General features: G+C 36.8%; 1 protein-coding gene across 3 annotated transcripts in view; it reads left to right on the top strand.

The window, feature by feature from the left end:
* LOC106873906 (DIS3-like exonuclease 2) overlaps positions 1–6,440 on the top strand; it is a 126,009-nt gene that overhangs the window by 51,144 nt on the left and 68,425 nt on the right. The window lies entirely within an intron of this gene.

Genomic DNA, 6,440 nt, shown 5'->3' with positions numbered 1-6,440 from the left:
TATATATATATATATATATATATGTATATATATATATATATATATATGTATATACATACATACATATATATATATATGTATATACATACATACATAGTGTGTGTGTGTTTGTGTCTCCTTGTCTTGACATTGTGTAATAGTTGTAAATGAGTGTCATTGTCATACAAGCAGTGTCATTAATTTCCAATATTCTGTGACAATGTGTCTTGTCATAGAATATCCGCCTCAACAAAATTCATCTGACCCATGCAAGCATGGAAAAGTGGACATTAAAAGATGACAATGATGAAATCATCATCATAGAGAAAACTGTTTTGATGAGGGAGCCTCTGCATAGACCGAACCTGCTAGAGACAGATGCTACATCTCCCTTATACAAGGGGGTACTAAAAAGTTCCTGGCTTTGAGTAAAAGAAAATACAGGCAGATCAGTTAATTATGATTCTATTCAACATATTCCCTTCTCAGATTCACATAACTGCTGCAGCAGTCCTTCAGTTTTTCTAAGTCCTGGCCTTTCACGATACCCTTAAAGCCAGGAACTTTTCAGTACCCCCTTGTGCACACTGGAACAAAAGGAACACACTGAATAAAGTACCCATTGGATCTCTCTTCTCAAAAATAAGATGGAGTGATTTATGGCCTTGAATGTTTTTGATTGTAACTTTACTTGACTTGATCTGAGCTAACTTGACACTAAACAACAATAGGCTTAAAATGAAAGTATTTTGTCTCGTACAAGTTCCAGTCTTATCTAACTGGCATGGTCAAGGTTTCTTTCTTCATCACAATCATTAAATATCAAGATATAGGTGCAGGAGTGGCTGTGTGGTAAATAGCTTGCTTACCAACCACACGGTTCCAGGTTCATTCCCAGTGCATGGCACCTTGGGCGAGTGTCTTTTACTATAGCCTCGGGCCAACCAAAACCTTGTGAGTGGATTTGGTAGATGGAAACTGAAAGAAGCCCGTCGTATATATGTGTATATATATGTATGTTTGTGTGTCTGTGTTTGTCCCCCCAGCATTGCTTGACAACCAATGGTGGTGTGTTTACGTCCCTGTAACTTAGTGGTTCGGCGAAAGAGACCAATAGAATAAGTACTAGGCTTCCAAAGAATAAGTCCTGGGGTCAATTTGCTTTACTAAAGGTGGTGCTCCAGCATGGCTGCAGTCAAATGGCTGAAACAAGTAAAAGAGTATATAAACATCATTGCAATTTAAACAGATCATCATCATCATTTAATGTCTACTTTTCCATGCTTGCATAGATCAAACAGAATTTGTTGAGTCAGATTTTCTACAGCTATTTCCAAGAAAGCAAATATTTCCCAATGGCCAGGCATGTTTTTCATGGCAGACTGAAAATGAACAAGCCAGCTTGTATGATGATGATATTTATTTACAACCATCATGTGATGTCCAGAGAAGAGTTGTTGTTGTTGCTGGCACTCCGTCGCTTACGACGTCGAGGGTTCCAGTTGATCCGATCAATGGAACAGCCTACTCGTGAAATTAACATGCAAGTGGCTGAGCACTCCACAGACACGTGTACCCTTAACGTAGTTCTCGGGGATATTCAGCGTGACACAGTGTGAATAGGCTGACCCTTTGAATTGCAGGCACAACAGAAACAGGAAGTAAGAGTGAGAGAAAGTTGTGGTGAAAGAGTACAGCAGGGTTCACCACCATCCCCTGCCGGAGCCTCGTGGAGCTTTAGGTGTTTTCGCTCAATAAACACTCACAACACCCGGTCTGGGAATCAAAACCGCGATCCTATGACCGCGAGTCCGCTGCCCTAACCACTGGGCCATTGCGCCTCCACATCCAGAGAAGAGTATACATGCACAAATACATACATATACGACAGGCTTCCTTCAGTTTGTGTACATTGTGCATGAAGGAGGAAATGTGAGGAAGAGAAGAGATGTAGATATGTAGTTTGGTTTTTTGGGGTAGGGTGTGTGAGAAGTTTTCTTGCTACACATGAGTGGTTTGTTGGGGTAGGGTGTGTGAAAAGTTTTTTTGTTACGTGTGGGTGGAACACACAGGTTGGTGGGGGTGGGAGTTAGTGGATAGCAATGATACAGTGAAACAGGGCCAAGAGGACAAGATTGGGGAGTGGGACGTAAGCATAGAGCATGAAGTAGACATGTGAGGAAGAGAAGAGATGTGGAGATGTAGTTTGGTTTGTTGGGGTAGGGAGTATGGAAAGTTTTCTTATGTGTGAGTGGAACACACAGCGCTTCTAGAACTCAGTTTACTGATGTGAGCATGTCTTCCCAAGAACCTCCTATCACCAGGCATCTTGCTCTTTCTGAGTTAGCTTTAGGGCAAGTTTTACTTTTACCATTGTTATTAGTTTATTTTAAGACATGAACAGTTCCATGTCAGTATCTAAATATGGTGCACAACCTTTCCTATGTCGTGATGATGATTTTTCTCATTGGCACAAAGCCATACATTTTGGTGGCTGATGTAATCGATTGGAATCAAATCAAGTATTTGACTGACACTTTATTTTATCAACCCCAGAAGGATGGAAGGCAAAGTCGAACTTAGTATCGTTTGAACTCTGAACATAAAGATCTGTAGTTACATATTGTAGAATGTGACACTCTAACATTTCTGCCAACAACCCTCATAATAAGTATTTCTTACATTGGCACAAGGCCACAAATTTGTAGAAAGGCAGTATAGTTGATAAGCTGATACCAGTATACATCTAGTACTAATTATAGTGAGCTGAAGTGGTGAAGTGCAAAGTTGATTACTAGTGTAATTTGAACTCAGAACATATATATGACTGATTCATTAATGAGGATCTTCTGTTATACTCAAAGGTTATCTGACAACCAGTGATATTTCATCACAACACTAATGCAAAGACATTTTGCTAGATCTGCTACAACTTCTCTTACTTCAGAATAAACAATTTTCATCCCTGTTGTTTAATTTAAGAAAATTAAAAAATTTTCATTGTATATTTCCTGTGATTGTGTGGCCAATATTTTTTTTTATTTTAGTTTACAAAATAGTTATAAGTCATCATCATCATCGTTTAATGTTTGCTTTCCATGCTGGCATGGGTTGGACGGTTTGACTGAGAACTGGCAAGCCTGGGGGCTGCACCAGGCTCCAATCTGATTTGGCAAGGTTTCTACAGCTGGATGCCCTTCCTAACAGCAACCACTCCGAGAGTGTAGTGGGTGCTTTTTAAAGAGCACAAGAGCTAGTCAGGCAGCACTGGCATTGGTCATGCTCGAATGGTGCTTTTTACGTGCCACCAGCATGGGTGCCAATCAGGCAGCACTGGTATCAGCCATGCTTGAATAGTGCATTTTATATGCCACTGGCACAGGTGCCAATTACACAGCACTGGTATCGGCCATGTTCAAATGGTGCTTTTTACGTGCCACCGGCATGGGTGCCAATCAGGCAGCACTGGTATCAACCATGCTTGAATGGTGCTCTTTACGTGCCACTGGCACAGTTGCCAGTCAGGTGGCACTGGCATCAGCCATGCTTGAATTGTGCTTTTTTATGAAAAGATAAATCCTTCTTGTTTATTATGATTATAATTTGGCTCACCTGTTTTATTTGGTTACTAAATGTAGAATGTTGTTAAATATATTGGATGAACATGGCCGATGCCAGTGCTGCCTGAGTGGCTCCTGTGCAGGTGGTATGTAAAATGCACCCACTACACTCAGAGTGGTTGGCATTAGGAGGGGCATCCAGCTGTAGAAACCTTACCAGATCAGACTGGAGCCTGGTGCAGCCTCTTGGCTTGCCAGTCCTCAGTCAAACCATCCAACCTATGCCAGTATAAAAAACAGACATTAAACAACGGTAATGATTATTAATTATATAGATGTTTATTCAATTTATTTTTAATTAGTGTTTGGTGAAAGTTGACGTTGAATGCCATTTTCACAATATCACAATAATATGACAAATATGTCAGTTTTGATATTTTATACTATGGTAATTTCATTGGATACATTTCACAGCTGGTTGCAGTGACCAGCTAGCAAAGTTGGTTCTTTTTTTTTTTTGCTACTTGTATGTGTGTGTCTAGTGTATGTGTGTTTGCTATTTAGCATCAATCATACTTCATTTCAGTTTTTATTTTAGCATCAAAGAAAAAAGATTTAACATTCTAAATTCAATTTCATCATCATCATCACCATGTAAAACATCACCATCATTGTCATCATCATTTATAATGAATTTAATTTCTGCCATACTATTTTGACATAGTTTAGACAGGTGTAATTGAGAAGTTTTCCATTACCCTTTGTTTTCATAATATTATCCATCAAATGTAATAATATAGATCTGATAAAAGTAACTCCAAATCAACTGTGACCTGTCTTTCTCTCCCAGTTACTCTCTAAATATCTCTTTTGTAACATCTGAACTGCTCTTACAATATTCAAATTGTCCCAAATCATTAAAAAAAAAGCTCCCTCACTTGTACTAATGTATTAATTTATTAAAAAAATTCCATGTGAAACAGTAAAAGTTTTTTTTAAAAACCTCCTTCCTTGGACTATATACAGGAATATATTAATCATTTAATCACTTTATGCAGACAAAATATTTCTGAAGGTCAAGGAACATAGAATAAAATAGAGGTAATTTCTCTTTTGAGTTTTATATGCTGTAAACATTTCCTGTGCAAAGATAGTCATCATTTTCAAGCTAAATATAATATGCTGTTTTCGTTAGCATACTTTGTTTAGCTTGGACTTTTAACCTATGACCGAGTGTTAGCCACTGGTCACACCAGAATTAGAGTAGCTAATTATAATAATATGGCTGAGGTAACAAAAATAAAAATCCCTCAGGATAGTTGTCTGTATACTAAATACAAACATGGCAAAGACTCATGTATGTCAAACTGAGTTGAAAAATATTGATATGTTGGGATTAATTGTGCAATAGACAAAACTCTGTGTAGAGGTTCTAAACAAACTCATCTAAGAGACAATCCCTTGTTTATAGATTTTTAAGCACATACTAGAGGGAGTTTTATTTACCAATCACATGGATTGTAATTTATTTACCAGTCACATATTGCATGTGGGTAAAGTTACCATTGTGTAGCTTAAGTAGCTAAATCTGGCATTGAGCTGTTTTGGCCCTAAAGCAGTGGCTTCTCTTTTTACCAACATCAATGGAATGGAGATGAAGACTTGCAGGCACAGGCAGCTGATAATATTCAAAACAAGTTCAAAAGATATAAAAGCAACTAAAAAACAAACAAAAACTCCTGCAGGTGCAGATATAAGATCAATCCTGATTGATGGAAGCCCTTTTTTTTTTGTACATCTTGAACAGATTTTGTAATGATTCCTGCCATTTGTTACATTTTAGTGTTAAAGATTACTTTCTCCTTACCTCCTTCTCCCTATTCCCTCTCCCCCCCTCTCTCTCTCTCTCTCTCTCTCTATGTTTTTGTGTATGTTCTTATTCCACTTTTTCAAAGAAATCATTAATTAAAATGAAAGTTAAGCCTAAAGCTTTAACTCTTTAGCATTTAAACCAACCATATTCTGCCTGTTTTCTGTTAAAACCAGCAGATTTAGCTTCTCACTCCTTCCCTACACTGTCATTCTAAAAATGAACAATCACATTATTGAAATATCAAAGCTATGAGGTAATGCATAATTAACCTAAAACAATGAATAAATAAGCATTACACTTGACTGAATAATCCAAGACCTATCTTATATTACAGCTGCACCATAATTCTGAAGTAAATATCTCAATGCTATGCTGCTCTATATTTTAATCCTGCTGTCTTCCTTTATATTTGTATCCATTTTGATTGCAAATAGGGATTACAAGCAGCATTGAAGTAATTTTCTTATATTTCATCAATATTTTCTCTATCCTTAAAGCCTCAAAGCCCGAATTTCTACATTTTCCCTAATTTTGCATGTTTTTTTCTGATCTGATTCCCTCCTCCTTTCATTTTGCTGCCTTTTCAACATTTGATTGTGATTATATCTCTGACTGGCAATTTAACTGATGAATAGCATTATTAATTTCTTGTCTTAATTGGTTATTCATCGACAATTATATGATAACCAATTGACTGTGCCTGCATTGAAATAATTACTTTGGTGATATGAAAATATCTAAATATTTAAATTAACCCATCTGCTCTAGAATTGTAAAATGGATGAAAACAAAAAATGTCTAAATATACAGCCCCTAATATGAACTTTATATCTAATATGTAAATACTTACTGATGATAACAATGGCAATTTAAAACCTGTGGAAAAGCTGTTCATCAGAATGCAATCGATGTAGAAGCATGGCCACAATAATCTCTTATCATCAGCTCTCAAAAGTCATTTCATGTTTTAATTTCAAATAAACTGACAGTTTTCTTTCTTTTTTTCTTTTCTTTTTTTTTTTTTTTTT

Source organism: Octopus bimaculoides, chromosome 3 (genome assembly GCF_001194135.2).
Source record: "Octopus bimaculoides isolate UCB-OBI-ISO-001 chromosome 3, ASM119413v2, whole genome shotgun sequence".
Classification (NCBI taxonomy): domain Eukaryota; kingdom Metazoa; phylum Mollusca; class Cephalopoda; order Octopoda; family Octopodidae; genus Octopus; species Octopus bimaculoides.
The sequence above is the reverse complement of the archived record's forward strand: the minus strand, read 5'-3'. Positions and strand labels throughout refer to the sequence as shown.